This window comes from Oreochromis aureus, linkage group 18, assembly GCF_013358895.1.
Source record: "Oreochromis aureus strain Israel breed Guangdong linkage group 18, ZZ_aureus, whole genome shotgun sequence".
NCBI classification, from domain to species: domain Eukaryota; kingdom Metazoa; phylum Chordata; class Actinopteri; order Cichliformes; family Cichlidae; genus Oreochromis; species Oreochromis aureus.
In genome coordinates this window covers 3,744,907-3,766,775 of record NC_052959.1, presented here as the reverse complement: position 1 = coordinate 3,766,775, position 21,869 = coordinate 3,744,907, and positions in this window count along the sequence as shown.

Genomic DNA, 21,869 nt, shown 5'->3' with positions numbered 1-21,869 from the left:
AAGACTAACCATCCAATTTTTAGCAGTTGTTGGCTTTTCCTTCTTTATAAAGAATAAACCGTGATGTGGGAATCAGATCAACAAAACAATTTATATGAACATATTGCACATCAGTGAATCCCAGTCTCTATTTGCCTGACCTCCCCATTAGTCACTGATGTGGAATCATCAGGGTGGAACACAATTAGCTGGAACCCGAGATAAAAAAGAAGTTAATACTGCATAACTCTCCGCTGCTGCTAACTCCATTTAATAATTTACAGCCTGAATACATTTCACTCTTCACTTGGATTGATTTTTTTCTTACACTTTAATTTGTACACATTATTATTCATAGGACAATATTTTGGGGTTACTAGTTTGTTAAAATGCAAAATACCATGAGGATTCAAATAAAGACACTCAGAGTCTGATATTGATGAATTTGTTTTCATCATCTGATCACTGGCCTAATTTAGAAGTGTTTGGATGGACCAGCAAAACAGCATATACTGTCAGTAGATAAGTTTGTGAGTAGAACTCAATCAAGCCTCTACTATGTAAATGAGTGAATAAAAACTAGTCACATACAGTAAGGCAACTATGGGCAACAATCTTCCACCAGCCCTTCCTGAGCCTGATTCTACTGGAGGTTTCTTCCTGTTGAAAGGAAGCCGCCAAAGTACTTTTCATAGGTGGTCATATAATTGTTGGAGTTTTCTCTGTTGTATTATTATAGTGTCTACCTTACAATATAAAGCACCTTGAGGCAACTGTTGTTTCAGTTTCTGGCGTATCTTAGTTTAGGATTCAGATCTGTTGTGTTAATTATTCTTGCATCCCGTTATGAACCTCAGTAAACGGCTTGTCTTTTGTTAGGTTTCCTGCCTCCAAGCATCTGCTTTTAGGTCCTCTTCTCTCCAAAACGTGATCTGTGTCCGGCAGACTGTACAACAAACAGCATTTACAATCTGTTTTGCTGCCCTTAAGTGAGTCAAAAATAACTCTTAATGCCAGTGTGTGCTGAACCATCCTCATTTCTTTCTAATTTGCTTCCAAGGAGCCAGACCTTTTATGTAATTTTTAAGTAGTCTTGAACAATAGTTCTCCAGGCTTTCTGAAGGTCATTTCTTTGGACATTGGCTGCTTTCTCATTCATTGTTAAGCCACTTATCATCACTGACCTATAGCTCATTGAAGAATAAAAATGCTACTAACTAAAGGGATGAAACAATGTTGTACCTACACATAAAAGACAATTTAGGAAAGAAAACAATTTTTAGTTAACTTTTAGCAACTTTTAGTCACTCCCTTACTAGCAGTCTTAACACATATATTGTTCAATTTTTTTAGATAGATAAACAAAACAAAGCAAAGACAATAGCCAAAAACATGGCATATCTTAATGCCAGAGGCATTAAAAGGGTGTCTCTGGTAGTAGTGCTGATTCTACGGTTTAATCTATTCAGTTTTATCACTCAGCTCTCTCATGGCCCTTTATTTGATGTTAGTTGTGCTTTAGTTCTCTTTTTTTCTGCAAATGGAGGCCAAGTTTGTGGATGGTGGCTCTTTTGTGCTGTAATATTCTTGCTGCTGCCCATATTTAACTGTGCTTATCATTTCATATTTTTGTAATTATAAATTTTTTTGTTGTAAATTTAATAAAGAACAATTTAATTGCAAAGAGTATCTCTCGTTTGAAAGCTGTCAGCTAAGAACAGAGGTCAATATTCTGTCTCCGCATTTTTCTCTAGATGGTAAATGACTAGTTGTAATCCAAAGCACTTTATACAAGTGCTTTGAACAGCATTCAAAGCATTCCATACAAATTATTGTGGCTTAGTCATTCAACAAATTGATAAAATACTCACTCTTAGCATATAAACTTCCAAAAAAAGGAAAATTGAAAAAAAAATTGTACCAGTTTGCAAGAAACTGCTTATTGAACAAAATCACATAAGAAACTCTCCAGTAAATTTTTTTTCTGACAAAGCTTTGAGAAATAGTTGCAGATACAGTTAATTACAGTTAAGATGAAGTTAAGATAACAAAAACTGGAAATACTGTATAGCTGTATAATTATAATGTGACTAGTTAATTGTATTATCAGCCCAATTAAAAAGTATGTTCTCTATTTTTGGTTTTGAAACCAGTAACTTACACAATGTTATAATCCAGAAACTTAACTCGAAAAGTACTTTTTTGAGTGCTATTGTTGTTGCCTTGTTGGAAAAATGAAATCCATGCTCCAGTAGCATCCCACACTGTGGTTATAATTTTGTGCTTGATATTTTGAGACTGCTCCACACAAAAAGCTGACACATAGAGCGTTCACCTACGTGTGTACTTTAATAACCTGAGCTTGATTCCATAAATTCCTCCAACGCTCTCTTGGCAGCATAGTAGAACATTTTCTGCTTTTTGTGGGATATGAAGATGCAGCCAAGCAAGAGCTCCTTTGTCCTCCACACAAACTACAAGCGCTTCACTTCCCTAAGGTCACCTTCTGTCTGCAGGTGAGATGTCTGAGATGCTATAATAGTCAACAATAGTCAGTGATCTGCAGCTTTTACCTTGTATGATGTATGTTTTTTCTTTGAAAACCTATTATATGTTCAAAAGTATTTTTCTAGAATATAGCATGAGAAAAAAAAGACCAGTTGAAAGCAGAAATATAAACTTGTTGTTCTCTGTGGCTACATATATATATATGTATGTATATTCCCCTCTCAACCCTGTGGGTGGTCTATCCTTCAAGCTCGGGTCCTCTACCAGAGGCCTGGGAGCTTGAGGGTCCTGCACAGTATCTTAGCTGTTTCTAGGACTGCACTCTTCTGCACAGAGATGTTGTTCCTGGGATCTGCTGGAGCCACTCGCCTAGCTTGGGAGTCACTGCACCTAGTACTCCGATTACCACTGGGATCACTGTTACCTTCACCCTCCACATCTTCTCCTCCACGTCATGTTATGTATTTTCGTTGTTTTTTCCTATCAGCCTACCTCTCTGACATGTCTTCCCAATGTGATGTTTGTGTAAAGTTTGGTCAGAAGGTTCCTTTGTAAGTGCGCATGCGCCATTAGCGTGCTGCCTGCTGTAACCCATAATTTCCTTCGGGATTAATAAAGTATTCTGATTCTGAAGTTTCTTGTGGTCCTTCTTCCTGATGTAGCTGTCATTCAGAACCGCTACACCGATCACTGCGGCCGTCTTTTGCTGTTTGTCTACCACCACTATGTCGGGTTGGTTAGCCACCACAATTTTGTCCGTCCGTATCTGGAAGTCCCACAGGATCTTAGTTCAGTCATTCTCTACCACCCTTGGGGGCGTCTCCCATTTTGACCTCGGGACTTCCAGGCCATATTCGGCACAGATGTTTCTCGATTTTCTCAGGGGCATCTTTACACAGCCTGCACCTGGGGTCTTGCCTGGTGTGATAGACCCCAGCCTCTATGGATCTTGTGCTCAGAGCTTGTTCTTGTGCTGCTATGATTAGTTCCTCTGTGCTGTCTTTCAGTCCAGTGTAGATGTTGAGTGGGTGCAATGAATATAGCCAATTTTTGGTTTTGAATATAACCAGCTTTTAAAGAAAAAAGAGTACTATATCCTGATATACTAATTTTGTGAACCAAAGGTAAAAAAGGCCAATAAACAAGAACCTGGACATAAAAAATGGATATAGTTTTAATATTAGATTTAAAACTGTGCTGTTCAAGCTTTGAAAATTGGGTGAAACTCATAATCGCATTGTACACAACGGGTTTTAATTGGACAGAACACATATTTCTGGTCATAACCGCTGTGTTCCACACATTTTCAGTACTTAAATAGTTATTTCACAAAATGATATCCTAGAAATTTACTGAGGCCTGTGTCACACTGTTCCAAAAAATAGTAATGTCAAAGTATCTTACTGTATATTTTACAGTTTTGTACTGTCTTTCTAGAATATCATTAAAGTCAGGTAAATAGACTGTGATTTCACATTTCAAATGTCAATTAACGTTAAATCACTGTAATGTAATAAAACATAATTTTCATGTTTATTAAATGTATCTGTCTGTACATATGCATATTTAGATTGTTAAAATACATTCACAAATGTATCATGATTTCACAAATATCTGTCCGTTATTTGAAAGATTGAACTGTTGAATTCAAATGTAATGCTATGGAAAAGTATATAACATGATTCCTATAAGCTTGTGTTACATCACATAAGTATTATTATCATAAATATCATAAAATGTTCCTAATTTAATGTCTAACAGCACTTGGAAAAGGCAGAATCCCATGTAAAATTAGCGCAACAAACTATTTTCACCACTGAAAATAACCGTATTTTTATGAGAAAGTTATTTTCTGTTATTTTACGGTACTATTTTGGCGCCCCAGCTGCCGGAATATTACTGTTTTTTTAGGATTTGGGTTTTTTTCCTATTTATAGGTAATTTCATTGTTTAATCACATTAACATGTTCCTAATTTAATGTTTAAAATCACCTGAAAAGGCAAGATCCCATGTAAAAATAGCGCAACAAACTGTATTGTCATTACTGGAAATAACCGTATTTTTATGAGGAAGTTATTTTCTGTTATTTTACGGTAGTATTTTGGCGCCCTAGCTGCCAGAATATTACCGTTTTTTTAAGATGTTTTTTTTAACAGTGCACTCTAAACTAGGGCTGGGTATCGTCACTGATTTCTAGAATCGATTTGATTCCGATTTACAAGGTCCCGATTTGATTTGATCCACGATTCAAATAAATCGATTCAATTTGAATCGTGGACATGTTGCCTCAGACAGTCAGAAATATTACAATTCTTATCATTTATCAGTACATATCCATATTTTTATATCTATAAAGAGAAAGCTGACACTTGTGAGACTTCATCAGAGGTGTAAGCATCACAGCAGATGCCTTTGTGTCAAAGTGAGCATAAAACACAGAAAAACATGAAGGAGATTTTCATTCAGCAGTTGTTTTGTGTCAGCAGGGACATTAGAGGTTGCCAGGCCTGCATCATAGCCACATACTATATCAAGCTACTAAGCTACAACTTCAATAAATGTTCTTTTGGAACACAAGTGTGTTTTCTTACAAGTGGAAGCTGATAATTAGAGACAAAAGAAGTTGGTTTTTGTGTATTTTTTGAGAGACAAAAAAGGCTGTGGCAGGTAAGAGGCATGACATGACCACGTTTCACCAATCTTGAACATTTTCTTTATTGCGGTTGCCCTTCACACAATTCGGCTTAGTCTCCCAGCTGCCAGCCACATACCACGAACAACAGCAACACCACAACAGGACCCTACACTGATCTTAAGCTGGCGAGGAGTGATTGCAATGCCGTGTAGGTGCGTCTGCCTTTCCTGCTGCGGCACCGTCGACCACACCCCGCCACAAAGACAAAAACAGCAGCTGATCGAAATAAATCTTTACCAAAAATCTGTATAATAAGAGAGCCCACCGCATTAATGGCCAGGACAAATGAAATAACACTCCAAGGAAGGATGTTCTACCAACCAGTCAACAACCAGAATACAATCCCTTCCCCTGTATTGTAAGTGATGAAGTTGCACAAGATGATAGAGCGGCATTTTATAACATGCCAACTACTTCAAAATGTATCACTAAAAGTTGAATTTTGTTCAGTACTTTTAAATCAAGCAGTTGCTGGCTTCTTTCATTGACCAATTACAACCAACAATGAGACAATTGTAGCTTGTAGTTTAAACTTTTATCTCTTTTTATCTTTTTCCCTAAAAGTCTTGGGGATCATGATGATGTTTGTTGGCAGATTTTAGAGCCTTTGTGTTCTTTTTTGGTCAGCGGTGGTTTTCACATTGGAACCATTTTTTGCCCAGTATGTTTGGTGTTGTTGAATCACAAACACTGACTTTAACTGAGGCAAGTGAGGCGTTTTAGATGTTGTTCTGGGTTGGTTTGTCACTTGCTGCATTGGCGGACAGTGCTCTTTGTGCTCTTTGAGTAATTTTAGTAGGCCAGCCATTTTTCAGATGGTTCACCACTGTTCCAGGTTTTCTCCCAGTATATACAATGGCTCTTTCTCACCCAGAATCTTACAAATGACTTTGTAAACCTTTCCAGACTGAAATGTGTCAGTGCCTTTGTTTCTCATTTATTCTTGAGATTCATGAGTTCGTGGTATGATGTGCCTGCTCTTAAAAGCTTTTAGCCTACTTCATTTTGTCAAACAGGTTCTGTTTAAGTGACTTCTTGATTCAAGAGGTCTGACAGTTATTGGACCTGGGTTTGGCTAGTGAAACTAAAATCAGCTTTCTAAAACATGTGGTTAATCACAGTTAACTTTGTCTTGATCCTTCCATCATAGCAGAAAGGAGACACGAAAATAGACCAATCTTCAGTCGAGAGAATACCTGGGAATACTGCATTCACAGCATGAGGTTTGTCATTAATATCTTGCAGTGACTTTGGATTGTTTGCTATGAAAAGATGACCATCTGAAACGTAGTAATTATTTTCTGAACCATCACCTAACTAATGCTAGGTGTCCAGGGCACCATTAGGCCATGGTGAAGCTTAAATGAAGGGGAGAGGGCGTTGGAAAAGGGTGATATAAAATATAATGAAATATCAGAATTTGACTCTTATGGTAATGAGTCAAATCTAGTTTAGCAGTTTGAGGCTGTGGATTTCTAATGGGAATAAATTTTACTAGAAATATGAAACCACGAGTAGCTCTCAGCCACCTTCATTTGATCAAGCTCTCAAAGGAAATAATATTCAAGACCTCTGAGCTAGTATAATGTATTTACTGTTATTGATCCATTATGATTATCTTACCTTTTTTCTCCTCATTGCAAAGTGAACTAGAATTACTTATTATATGCTTTTGGTGAACAGTCAAGTTGCAATATGCATTCATGTTTTCTTTTTCAGATGTTTCACTTTGGACTTTAGTTTGCTGAACTTATTTTAAAGTGCCAGGCAATAGGTCTGATTTGTAATACACCAACAGACTTTATTTTGTTAAGCTCTGTCGTTCTTCTTCATGTCTAGTGCATTAGTGTGTCAGTTGATTAGAGAAACAAAAGTGTAAACAGAAGCCTCTCTCTCCTTCTGTTTATGAGCTCTAAAGTTATGACCAAAGGGGTCACTGACTTTGACCTTTCACCATCATTTCCAAAGGAAATGAACAGATACTGTTGGAATATATTTTCTGCAAACACCATTTACTTTCTGAGTAGTACTAAAACTTGAACAAGAGCTCCAGTTTGCATCGCAAACAGTGTTTTTCTCCAGCCATCAGCGGTTGCCAGAGGGTCACTAACCAGTCTCTAGGCCTGTGTGACTGGAGCCTTAGCTCTAGTGATGTGCGAATCATGAACGAATCGTTCAATACTCGAGAATCACTTTACTGACTCATGAATCATGATTCACAAGCCCAACTGACTCACTGGCTGTTTCTCAATTCTCAAGTACGCGAGTACGTACTCGCGTTCTCGGTGAGTACGTACTCGCCGAGAACGCACGGGAGTACGTACCCGCCGAGAACGCGAGCACGGACTCGCGATATGTACAATTGGAACACCTGCGTGCGTGATGATGTCACAGGTCCGGAGTTTTACTGCCGTCCCCTCTTAATTTAACTGTGAGTAACATGTTATGAAGCTTAACTTTAATCACAGCCAAACCGGTTTACTCAGGAACAAATAAAACACTGGAATACACCAAACATTAACATTTAGAAGTGATCTAAGTGACTTATATATCATTTTTAACCTCAGTTGTGAAACCTCTATTAATAAAAATAGTGTACATGTACATACGTGTACATACCTTAATGAAAACAAGCAGGTGAGATGTTAGAACGCTTTTATTTTTATTTTAGTGGACACTCCGCTGTTGAGTTTTGGACGAAATGCATTCTGGGATATTTAGCTGTACCAAGTCCACACCGATGCATGCTCGATAAAACGGGCGGAGCGAGAACACATCCGGGACTTTTTCGCGTTCTCGGCTTGATGCATACTTCGAATTGGAACAGTATTTGGTCTCCGACTGATGACGTATCACGAGTACACGACAACACAAGTACGCACAAGTACGCATATTGAGAAACGCCCACTGACTCATCCCTGTTGCTGTTAGCAAACTAATTTCATTAGTAGAAATATATCTAGCTTATAATTAAAATTGTGGAGAAAAACACAACATCCAGTATCTTAACAAAAACATTTCTGCTCTGAACTGGAAGAAAAAACCCTGAGTAGAAGCTCACATCAAGACAATAGCTCCTTGGTTCACAGTAGCATCGCTCTGCTAACATGCTAACAGCACATTTGAGCTACTCACCCCCTCCATTCCTGTTCTGAATCGTAGCGTAAGTGAATCACTCAGGACTCACTAACTCCCACCCTCCTGTGCTGAATCATAGCATGAACAAATCACTCACTCACTCACCCCCTCCCTTCCTGGCTCACAGCTTCTTCTTCTTCTTGGTTGGCAACCAATGTTAAGGCGCATTACCGCCCCCTGGCTCACAGCTCAGTGGACATTTAGATGAGAAAATATATATTTGACAAATTTAAGGAAAATACTAATAAAATAAAAATTAAACAAAATAAATGTTCCCTTTAGAAATTTTTTTTGCTCTTTTTTGCTCTATAAAATAGTTGTTTTCTTTTAGAATCACTCATCTTAGCAGTAGGATATACATGAAAAGAGAAATTAAGTTTGAGTGAAAATGTACATTTTTGGCACTCTCTGGTCAACTGACTCAGTGAATTAAATGACTCAAAAAACCCGATTCACATTGGTGAGTCACTCATTAAAACTCGATTCAGTAAAAAGAATCAAATTTACCATCACTACTTAGCTCCAGTAGCCTAAGCCTATTGCAGCATAACTGAGGATTTAGGCTTCCCTGATCCAGTTTTAAGCCGAATCTTAAGAGTAGAAAGGATGTCTGTCTCCAAACTGGAGCTGGTTTAACAAATATGGTAAATGGCCTGATTCCTATATAGCACTGTTCTAGTCTCCCGGAGTACTCAAAGCACATTATACAACATGCCACATTCGCTTTCTTCTATGCTTTAAGTGCTTTCCATCTAAACATTCACACTCTGATGGATGCATTGGAGAGCATCCTTCTTGCCTAAGGATACTTGGCATACAGATCAGGGTAATACATTACTCTTACTCTTTACCATATCACCCCAATAGAGGTGATACAGTCAAAAATCAAAAGGAATCCACACTTACTGTCAAGGCAAAGAGTAGGGCTCTGGCTATAGTTATTGGCTCTACCCCTGCCCCCCCTTAAATACTTGCAGTGCTGTTTAGTGGGTGGCTGCTAATTAGCTCTAGAGAAGATGGGCGTGTCAAAGACTAGGGAGAGAATAACACACTCTCTCACAAAATCATAATAGCCATGTTGAGGCTCAAACTGCTACAAAACACACCAAGAGCTTTGACGAAATGGCATTTTTACCACCTGGTTAAATATGAAGTGCTATAAAAGCAGCACTAGACACACACTCTGCTTTCACTCACTGTGCGTCAGTGTCGGGATGACCTCTCACCAAGTCAGACTTGGTCTTTGATTTGTTCTACTTTCTTGTGTCTTGTACAAAAACACCCAGAGCTGAGAACCCACTCATTAATACAGTCCATTTCAAAAAGTAAATCCCCAACAACTAATTTCACTGTAACTTGGATATTAGTGGTTACTGCTGCCTTGCCAACAATATTCTCCTAGGATGAACAGATCATACATTTACTGCATGACTGAAGCGCTTTAAAAAGCCTTTGTTCACTTTCAGAAAATAGCAGACTGTGTGGGTATAGTATGTCTTTTTATGTCTTTTGGGTAGAGTTTAGACTCTTCATTATATGGGGAATTAATATGGGGAAATCAATGGCTTAGCATATTAAGTCAGGGATAAGAGGAATGTAGCACTCATAAATACTGAGATGAAAAGTTTAGAAAGTACTGTGCATCCTCGACCATCACTCTGACAATAAAAAAGAGACCCGGTGCACTGCTGACAGGGCAGAGAGTGAAATTACAGTGTTCATTAAGCTGTCGCTAAATCCTCACTCAGCTGAGAGCAACATTTGACACACTGGTTAGTACTTCAGTAGACACACACACTCACGAGTTCACATACATAATAAAGTATGGGATAATTCCAATCTTGTTAGGTCATGTTATGAGAAATTGCAAATAGTCTGTTTAATTATCTCAGAAATTGCTTTCATCTAATTTCATGACAGGAGTGCACCAAACCCAGCCAGTACATGGTTGACTGTAAAGGTCTCCAAAAGTTTCATGTTACATCCTCTAACTCATCACCACATGACTAATAAATGATTTACCACTAATATAACTGTAGTGCAAGTTTAACATTAAAGCATTCATTCTCATCACAGGCAGTACCTGCTAAGTTAATCTTTCTTGTTAATCTAGTGTTTACACATAAAACTGCTTAACGGTGTTAAAAGGGAATCATGCTATAGCTGTACTCAGCTGAACTATTTAAGGTGTACTCTCAGTGGCAGAGGAAAATATGAGAACAGCCCCACCAAGTCTGGAGATTGACCAATACTGGAAGAGCATATTCAATTCAATTCAATTCAATTTTATTTATATAGCGCCAAATCACAACAGCAGTCGCCTCAAGGTGCTTTATATTGTACAGTAGATACAGAGAAAAACCCAACAATCATATGACCCCCTATGAGCAAGCACTTTGGCGACAGTAGGAAGGAAAAACTCCCTTTTAACAGGAAGAAACCTCCGGCAGAACCAGGCTCAGGGAGGGGCGGCCATCTGCTGTGACCGGTTTTTTATGAGAGAAGGAAAACAGGATGGAAGACATGCTGTGGACGAGAGACAGAGATTAATAACAGATATGATTCAATGCAGAGAGGTCTGTTAACACATAGTGAGTGAGAAAGGTGACTGGAAAGGAAAAACTCAATGCATCATGGGAATCCCTGGCAGCCTCACGCTCATTGCAGCATAACTAAGGGAGGATTCAGGGTCACCTAGTCCAGCCCTAACTATATGCATTAGCAAAAAGGAAAGTTTTAAGCCTAATCTTAAAAGTAGAGATAGTGTCTGTCTCCCAAATCCAAGCTGGAAGCTGGTTCCACAGAAGAGGGGCCTGAAAACTGAAGGCTCTGCCTCCCATTCTACTTTTAAATACTCTAGGAACAACAAGTAAGCCTACAGTGCGAGAGCGAAGTGCTCTAATAGGGTGATATGGTACTACAAGGTCATTAAGATAATATGGGGCCTGATTATTTAAGACCTTATATGTGAGGAGCAGGATTTTGAATTCAATTCTGGATTTAACAGGAAGCCAATGAAGGGAAGCCAAAAGAGGAGAAATATGCTCTCTCTTTCTAGTCCCTGTCAGGACTCTTGCTGCAGCATTTTGGATTAACTGAAGGCTTTTCAGCGAGTTTTTAGGACATCCTGATGATAAAGAATTACCGTAGTCCAGCCTGGAAGTAACAAATGCATGAACTAGTTTTTCAGCGTCACTCTGAGATAGGATATTTCTCATTTTAGAGATGTTCCGCAAGTGGAAGAAAGCAGTCTTACATATTTGTTTAATATGTGCATTGAAGGACATGTCCTGGTCAAAAATGACTCCAAGGCTCCTCACAGTGTTACTGGAGGCAAAGGTAATGCCATCCAGAGTAAGAATCTGGTTAGACACCATATTTCTAAGATTTTCAGGGCCGAGTACAATAACCTCAGTTTTATCTGAATTAAGAAGCAGAAAGTTAGCGGCCATCCAGGTCTTTAGGTCTTTAAGACATTCCTGCAGTTTAACTAATTGGTGTGTGTTATCTGGCTTCATGGATGATAGATAGAGCTGGGTGTCATCAGCATAGCAGTGAAAATGTATGCTATGTTTTCTAATGATACTGCCTAGGGAAAGTATGTATAATGTAAACAGAACTGGTCCTAGCACTGAACCCTGTGGAACACCATAACTGACCTTAGTGTCTGAAGAGGACTCTCCATTTACATGAACAAATTGGAGTCTATTAGATAGATATGATACAAACCACTGCAGCGCAGTACCTGTAATACCTACAGCTGGGGTGGACAAGGCTGAGCATCACGCTTTCAAATGAATTAAAAGTCCGTCTTGGTCTTTGGTTGATTAATAGGCTGGTGTGAAAAATTGCTGCCACACTGCCCCCTCGGCCTGTGCTTCGAGATTTCTGGTAGTTAGAATGACTCTGGAGTGTTGATTCATTTACTCTAACACAGGGGTCTGCAACCTTTAACACCGAAAGAGCCATTTGGACCCGGTTTCCACGCAAAAGAAAACACTGGGAGCCGCAAATACTTTTTGACATCTAAAATGAAGATAACACTGTATATATTGTTTTTTGTGCTTTGTGTAAACAACTAAAGTAAGTAAGTAAAGTTTATTTATTAAGCGCTTTTCACAGACAGGCAGTCACAAAGCGCTGTACACAAAGATTCAAATAAACAATACAATCAATAGACATTATACACAATGTAAAAGATCAAATGCAAATAATGTAAAGAATATAAAATACGTAGATCAACAAAAGGCTTGTTTGAACAGAAAAGTTTTTAACTGCTTTTTAAAAGAATCCACAGAGCAACTAAGGTGTGTTGCTTATAAAATCCATGAAGTGCTACAGAGAAAATTACATTTTATTTATGTAATTAACACATTTTGAACTCTTAAAGAACTATAACAAAAGGAAAGACACCCAGCTGAACTAAAATGATCCATGTAGAAAACAAAAACCATTGTGAGCCGCCACCCTCACAACAGTTTTTTTTCCAATTAAAAAGTAATTGAAAAAAAAGCACTATGTCGCTAAAAAGAATAGATATTTGCAAAATTCTGCCTAAATATGTATTTTACCTGGTTAATGTGTGTGGCGGGGTGTGGTCTGCAGTGCTGCTGCATGGGAATCGGACGCACCTGAGCGGCACCCGCAATCACGCCTCGCCGCCTTAAAGTCTGTGCTCTCTGCTGTTGTTGGTGTGTGTCGGGCTGTGAGCTGCAAAGCTACAGCCGGCTGTATGCGTACAGCAACTGTGTGTGAAAAGGGGTCAATAAAGAGATGCTGAAAAGCATGTTCATGCAAACATCGTCGGGTCTGCCGTGATATGTTTACAATGAGACTTCTGGTCCCGAACCTCGGCGCACAGCATCTGCAAATCGGGGCTTTCATCTTTACGCAGGACTGTAAGCTGTCATCTGTGAGGCGTGAGCGGTGTTTGTTTTTAACATAATTCACGGTGGAGAACAGCTGTCGACATAATGTGAATTCGAAGATCCATAATTGGCCTACCTGGGGTTCAAAGTCTCGATAAATGCACGGCGTTTCAGCGGGTATACCGGCTTCCGCAAGTGTGACGCTTGTTGTGAGCGATGAAATAATAAAATATAATTGTATTTTTATATTTAAAAATCACAATAATCTTCCAATTTAGAACTACAAGTTAAAAAAGCACTAACATAAATAAAATACACTTCAGATAAATACTTCTAATTTATTTTCCCAAACCACGCGGAGCCGCAGTATAAGGACAAAAGAGCCGCGCGTTGTATGGACTTCCCCCCCAAAGAAAGTGCACATGCAGGGCTCTAGACTAACTTTTTGACATGGGTGCACCGGTACGCCTAACTTAAAAAATTTAGGCGTACCAGCACAAAAGTTAGGCGCACTCAAATTTTTCAACCGCATCGCTTAACACCGCAGTTTTACATGTGCACCTTCTTTGGGGGGGGGAAGTCCATACAGACAATATTCATTTCTAAATTATTAACTAACAATCTTGTGCTTAAAGTGCTTTGTCAATATTGTAGGAAATGTTAAACTTAATCATCATCTTGGCTCCTCTGACGACCTGTTTGCTGCTGCCTGCTGCTGAAAGGCAGTGGGGAGAGGGGACACTTGGGCAGTGCATTTATTGCAGCATATAATGTGTTTTCTGGATACACTGCTGCTTTTTCAGCATTCAAAGATTGATGGCACCGTGTCAGCTGGCTATGAATTTCAGACGGATCAGTCCTTAACTTAACACAAAAGTTATCAATCGTTCTTTTCATCTTTTCTTATTACCCACAGCTACATCCACTTCTCTCAGGCCTAGGCTGCTCACTAGGGCTGTGTATCATCACTGATTTCTATAATCCATTCGATTCCGGTTCTCAAAGTCCTGATTCGATTCAGTTTAGCCTCAGACAGTCAGAAATATTATAATTCTGATCATTTATCAGTACTGACACTTGTGAGACTTCATCAGAATTGTGAACATCACAGCAGATGCCTTTGTGTCAAAGTAACTGAGAATAAAACACAGAAAAACATGAAGGAGATTTTCCTGGTCTGGCGTTTTATAGCAGATAACCTTAAAAATATTCTGCAATTTTGCATAATTTTAAGAAGTTTAAATTTCTTCAGTATTGAACAGCAGAAATTAGGCTTTCTTGTCCGAGGTCATTTAAGTGAAAAAAAGAAAAAGACAGCGCTGTAAACAACGGTAGACTGGTGGGTAATAAGCGAATGAATAATCCAGAAAACAGAGATTTGAGACGGGAAACTGTTCTTGAAGTACACACAGGGAGCTGTGTAGGAAGTGTAATTTTTATCGTGGTGGAAGCAAAACAGCAAAAGTCAGAGGGAATTCATGACGACATTGATCAAATGTGAAGCGCAGTTTGCTGCTTCTTTTGCTGCTGGCTCGGCGAATTTTGGTTGGAGAGACAAAATCTGCAGCTCAGAATCAGCGCAAAAAGACGGAAACACAGCGCGGACCCGACGCATCAGAATTGCTAAGCTCCGACAGCGTGTCCGTGTTCGGGCCGTCCGGTGAGAAAGCCGAGAAAGACAAAGCTGATTCTGATGCGTCGGGTCGCTCTGTGTTTACGTCTTTGTGTGGAATCCGTTAATGAATTGATATCGCCTTATTAAAGCTACTCACCTCCCTCTTCTACCTGCACTTTCCACTGGACCACGGCCAATCAGAGAGGTCCCGCCCCTGACTATCTCTGATTGGTTTAGTCCACGATAGGGGCATAATGTGTGTCTGTTGTTGACCACACGGAGAGTTGCAGAGATTTTTTTTTGTTTTTTGTTACCCAAACAGGTGCGACCAAATGTTTTTTTTTAGTCGCACCACGGAAAAATTTGGTCGCATTTGCGACCAAATTGGTCGCACTCTAGAGCCCTGACATGTAAAACTGCGGTGTTAAGCGATGCGGTTGAAAAATTTGAGTGCGCCTAACTTTTGTGCTGGTACGCCTAAATTTTTAAAGTTAGGCGTACCGGTGCGCCCATGCCAAAACGTTAGTCTAGAGCCCTGCCATGAATAAGTATCTGTTGTGTTAATGATGTGTGGAATTGGGTAATAACCAAAGATAACAAGGTGAATGAATACATTTCCTAAGAAAGTTGATAGAGGATGTGTACTATGATGAAGTGCATGGCTAGTGTCAAATTCAAAGCAAGCATATATTTTTGCATATATAGTTGTGTTACAGTATTTATTGTTATCTTCTGTTGCTGATTTCAGTTACATATTTTACCCAGCATCAAAAAGTGTAGATGTGCTGTAAAAATATGAACAGACATAACAACCAGATAATAAGGAATAATGGTGAGTAAACAAACTGCTAACAGTCAGGGAACATGTTGGCTCCTCACAGCTGTGAGCAGAATGTATCTGTCACTCACATTGAGTGATGTACGTATGGCTGAGGTTTGTTTTCTGAGAGGTATAATCCATCACTTGAATTAACTTAACAAGGAATAACAAGATGGGTAAAAATGATTGCCAGCTTGTTGAAAATTTCCCATGTTTTAATATGTGTGCAGAAAAAAGCAGACACAGTTCTGTCGCTCAGAATGATTGATGCTTTTACACTTGAAGTTTGGTTTTTGTGAGTGACACATTCCATTGGTTAAATCAACTTAACGAGAAGCTACAGGGCAGAGATCAAACTGTCTGGCATCTTGTTAAAAACACGGCACATCTCAAAACAATCTGATAGAGTCATACATGGAATCAACTACTGCCAGAAAAAAACAAAACGTCTGACTTGACATACATATGGAGCTGTTGATTAGCAGCAGTTAATCCATGCTCAGTGAGCAACATCTCCATCCCTGTCAGACAAGACAGCACTTCTGATGTGTAAATACACATGGTCTATGAAATAACATGTGAAATGTAAAAACTTCACAATTTTTTCTAACACTGCTGTTTAATTAATTTATACAATATCACATAATTATAATGGAATGGGTGGCTTATATTGCCGAGGCAGCAGTTCACTACTAGGCCTATTTTGATGTTCAAATGATGATTTTATGGTCCAGTGTCCATATTTCTCTGTATCAGGAATCTTATTATGATTAATCCCTATTGTGCTCAAGTACTGCTGCCCTTTCATATCATCTGCTAGTTTGTTGTTGTGACTGTTTTTGTATAGCTGAGTATTACGTTTCCACAACTGACCTTAAAATGAAACTGCTGCTGTTTTTGGTTGTATAGAAAAGGAGACGGACACTGTAGATCCACGTCAGTGATACATATCTAGTTAGTTTTGACACCAATCACATGGCCAGATGTTTCCGGGCACGTCTGATAATAGCTTAATGGCATAACAAATAAGATGAATAATGGATGTATTTAGATGAACTAGTTGGTTTTCATTCACGCAAATAAAAGGTGCTCATAAGTTAAAGTAATGGAGAAAAGAAATCACACACTCACCATCTTCTTTTAGGTGTCAGGACAAAACAACCTCAGACACACTACTGTTTTGTAGTGCATCATTGTTCATCATTGCTGTGTCCTTATTCATGTAACAAAAGTAATGCAAAATGCAAAAGTATGTACGCTCCATGATTCAACAACCTATAGAATCACCTTCAACAGCGATAACTTGAAGTGATTATTTTCTCTATAAGTTAGTCAGTCTATCAAATCAGTGCAGAAGATTTGTAGCCCACTCTTCATTATAGCATTGCTGGTCTAAAATTTGAATAGGCCATTACAACAAATGTATTCTTTTCCTGGTTTACTCGGGATCACAAACAGTTCATATTTAAAAATCAGTGATTCATCAGTATTTTTGTACCTAAATTGGTTTATTGGTTTATATTCTATAAATTTAAAAGTAACATAAACCATGTGTCATGATGAAGGCCTGGCTGTCTTGGAAAATGTCAACACACATCTACTAGTATACTACTGTTACTACTACTACAATAATATTAATAATAATATCTCATTAGAGTAGACATCTAGCTGTTTTTATACTGTTTTATTGAGTTTGTGACTATCAAAAAAATATATTCTTCATTTTATTGTGCCAGCTTTTAACAACAACAACAAAAAAACCACCTTTCATGGTCGTTGGTTATATTGTATCAGTTTTGATGGTGTTTAGTTAACACTGTTGTGCATTGGAAATGTGTGCTTTTATAGCATAAGAGGAGAAACATTTTTCATATCCCCATTTTTCCAAAAAATGCTCATTAAAAATTGTTGACAGATTTTTCTGTGTCATTCATATAATGTAAGGTGTTAACGACCAGAAATGATCTATTGTCACTTATTATACTTGACAGAGCCAAAATGTCAAACATAATCATCTACAAATCAAAGGCTCATTGGAAGAAAAGTATTTACATATCTACATACCACTAAAGGAAAGAATGTGTTAAATTATAGTACAATTCTCACCTTTGAAAATTACTGTTGATTATCTTTAGATTTCTTACCAGAAGAGTTCTGCCATCCATTGATTCTGGACCAAATCTGAAGAAAGCCAAGAAACACTTCTTTTTAAAAAATGTAGTGGGTTTTTTGTGTGTGTTTAACGTTATTAATTCATCACACTATGACCTTCCTTTCAGTGCTGTCAACAGCCAAAAGTGAACATGAATGTTCAGACAAGATATCCACACAGGGAGATAGAGTGAATGGCAGGGAAGCAGGATGAGGTATCGTTAATTAGCAGCTGATTGACTGCAAGACAACCAGGCATTTAAAATTGGAGGGCAAGGTTCAGACAGCAAGTCTCAAAAAAAGTGAGGTTTATCAGCTGTGCTCAGAAGTCTCGGGAACAGAGAGACAAGGAAGGTGTGCACCTTATCTTTGAAAGAGGTCAGCTCTCAAGAAGGAAAATATGCAGTGGGGAGAAGACAGAGAGGGATTAACTCCAATTCTAATTATGGGACTCCTGCAAATGATGTCCCAGCCAATCAATGCAGGAGGTCGCAGTAATTCCCGTTTGAGCCACAGCAGGACATAAAATGGAAAATGGTTGCACAGATACTTGGGAAGTGCCCTCCCACGTACGAGAGCAATCTGCAGACAGGAGGAGCATGTTTTAATCATCAGCTTCGGTGTGACTGTAATGTAATTCAGAGGTCTGATTGTGCTCACCGAATTAATTCACATACATTATATGGACAAGTACAGTATGTCTTTGGTCTGGAGGTGATGAAATATTTCTAAGAAACCCTACAACAGAAGCAATGATAAAACTTTCAAATAATTTCAGCCAAATACACACAAACGCATGCACATTCTTGAAAGAGTAGTTGTCAAACGTGTATTTTTTTTTTGCCTAGTTTTTGAATTGAATCCAGGTTTATTCATATAGCACCAAACAGTTGCCTCAAGGCGCTTTATATTGTAGGATCTTTACCTTACAATATTATTTTTAGTAGACTAAATATAATACAAATATTGTAGACTCAATTAAAAGCCAATTTAGTTGACTAAAATTGTAAAAAGTGTAAAAGTTTGTAATGTTTTTCCCACCTTTCTATACAGTTTAATTAGTTCTGACTGGATCACAATTATCCAGGATGTTTTCATTTTTTTCACTGACAAAAACAGTTTTTGTCTTTGTTTTTATTGTCTTTTAGTTTTTATTTAGTTGTCTTGTTTTTTATAAGAAAAATAAGGTCATTGATGAAAACCATGATGAAAATTATTGCAAAATTAACACTTCAAGCAAGTGAAGCAAAGGGAGGTGTTACAAATTTACTAGTGTTATTCGTCTTATCCAGGACGAAGGCCTGTAATCTCAGAGGAAATGATGATGTTTAAGTACTCTAGCTGTTCATGGGGAATCATGGGGACTGTAAGGTTTATACCCCTCAGTCAAAAGGCTGATGGGGTATTGTCATTAATCTCCTGGATAGCTAAGTGACAGCGTGGATGTCCAACTTTGTGAACACTATAACTTGAAAATGAGGTAATGTAGGATTTTCTCATTGAGAGATTACGTGCATCTCCTAAAAATCTTGAATGAGTTTAAATCATGTCAAGTATTCTGAAAACCTTGTGAATATGATAACTCCAGAAAAAATCCCAGCAAGGAGGGGTAGCACTGGTAGATGTCAGTATTTTTGGAGAATAATATGGGTGACCCTGGTGAGCTGAATAAAACCAGACAGAAAACAATGAGTAGTTTGATGCAGCGAAACATTTCCAGACCACCTGACTTCAGGACATTTTTTTGTGGACAGGGTTCTTATTCTGAGTGTATCAGGTGCGTTAGGCTGTGTACACACTGGGAGCAATTTGCTCGTCATGCATCACTTTGAAGTTGCCAGCTGGTCACTTGGGGTGTTGCAACTTCCAGTAACCTACTTTTTGTAACCCTCTAATGGATTTACTAGCAGGATATATGCCAACCAATGGTATTCTTCACTCTCATTGGTAGCCTTTTCAGTTGCTTGCCTGAATGTTTACGTTGCTGCAAATTACTTCCAGTGTCTATGTGGCTTAAGCGTGAAGTATTTTGTGGCCTGAATATTGAACTTGTTGCTACTGGAATGTTTAAATCCAGTTCAAATGGATGATCTGGGGTGACACTGGTCCTTCACTGAAATGTTACTGGGCCCCCGTCTTGTCCTCCCCTAAACTGGGTTATCAGATCAGGGATGATCTTTGCAAAGCATGCACGAGACACTGATTTATGTTTACCACTCATAAAAAAAAAAAATGTGAGTGATTTGTATTTAAAAACTACATTTTAAAAAAAGAGACACAGATTTGTGATAACATTTAAATTTACAATAATTGATTACACAGCAGTGGGGGGTAGACTTAATCACAGTAGATTAAGTGCTGTAACTAAGTTTAAGATTCTCATCCACTCACTGTTATCATCTTCAATGAGGAAATGGCGTGTCACAAATTTAGAGGATCATCATTTAGCCTGGAGAAATAGTTTGCTGCTTTATAAGAAAGCCCTCAGTAAAGCCAGAACATCTTACTACTCATCACTGATTGAAGAACATAAGAACAACCCTAGGTTTCTCTTCAGCACTGTAGCCAGGCTGACAGAAAGTCAGAGCACTGTTGCGCCAACCATCCCCTTAACGTTAACTAGTAATGACTTCATGAATTTCTTTACAAATAAAAATGTAACCATTAAAGAAAAAATTACTCAAAATCATCTCACATATGCAACTTTTTCTACAGATACTTTCAGTACCATTGATATTCATTTAGTCTCTTTTTCTCCAATTGATCTTTCTGAGTTAACTTCAATAATTAATTCCTCCAAACCATCAACGTGTCTTTTAGACCTCATTCCTACAAAACTGCCCAAAGAAGTCCTGCCATTAATTAATGCTTCAATCTTAAATATGATCAACCTATCTCTAATAATCGGCTATGTACCACAGGCCTTCAACCTGGCTGTAGTTAAACCTTTACTTAAAAAGCCATCTCTAGACCCAGCTGTCTTAGCTAATTATAGGCCAATCTCCAACCTTCCTTTCATATCAAAAATCTTTGAAAGAGTAGTTGTCAAACAGCTAACAGATCATCTGCAGAGGAATGACTTATTTGAAGAGTTTCAGTCAAGTTTCAGAGCCCATCACAGCACAGAAACAGCTTTAGTGAAGGTTACAAATGATCTTCTTATGGCCTCTGACAGTGGACTCATCTCTGTGCTTGTCCTGCGAGACCTCAGTGCTGCGTTCGATACTGTTGACCATAATATCCTATTAGAGCGATTAGAACATGCTGTAGGTATTACAGGTACTGCGCTGCAGTGGTTTGTATCATATCTATCTAATAGACTCCAATTTGTTCATGTAAATGGAGAGTCCTCTTCACATGCTGAGGTCAATTATGGTGTTCCACAGGGTTCAGTGCTAGGACCAATTCTGTTTACATTATACATGCTTCCCTTAGGCAGTATCATTAGAAGACATAGCATAAATTTTCACTGCTATGCAGATGACACGCAGCTCTATCTATCCATAAAGCCAGGTATCACAGATCAATTAGTTAAACTGCAGGAATGTCTTAAAGACATAAAGACCTGGATGGCCGCTAACTTTCTGCTTCTTAATTCAGATCAAACTGAGGTTATTGTACTCGGCCCTGAAAATCTTAGAAATATGGTATCTAACCAGATTCTTACTCTGGATGGCATTACCTTTGCCTCCAGTAACACTGTGAGGAACCTTGGAGTCATTTTTGACCAGGACATGTCCTTCAATGCACATATTAAACAAATATGTAAGACTGTTTTCTTCCATTTGTGCAACATCTCTAAAATTAGAAATATCCTGTCTCAGAGTGATGCTGAAAAATAGTTCATGCATTTATTACTTCTAGGCTACTTCTACTTCTAATGATGGTTCCTCCTATTGCTCTTCTTCCTTTTTGGGTTTCTGATGCCTGAGGTATTTACTAAGCACGCAGTCAGTTGTGCCATTACTGTACTTCATTATTATCATTATTAATTCATTATTATCAGGAAGTCCTAAAAACTCCCTGAAAAGCCTTCAGTTAATTCAAAATGCTGCAGCAGGAGTACTGACAGGGACTATTAATCTCTGTCTCTC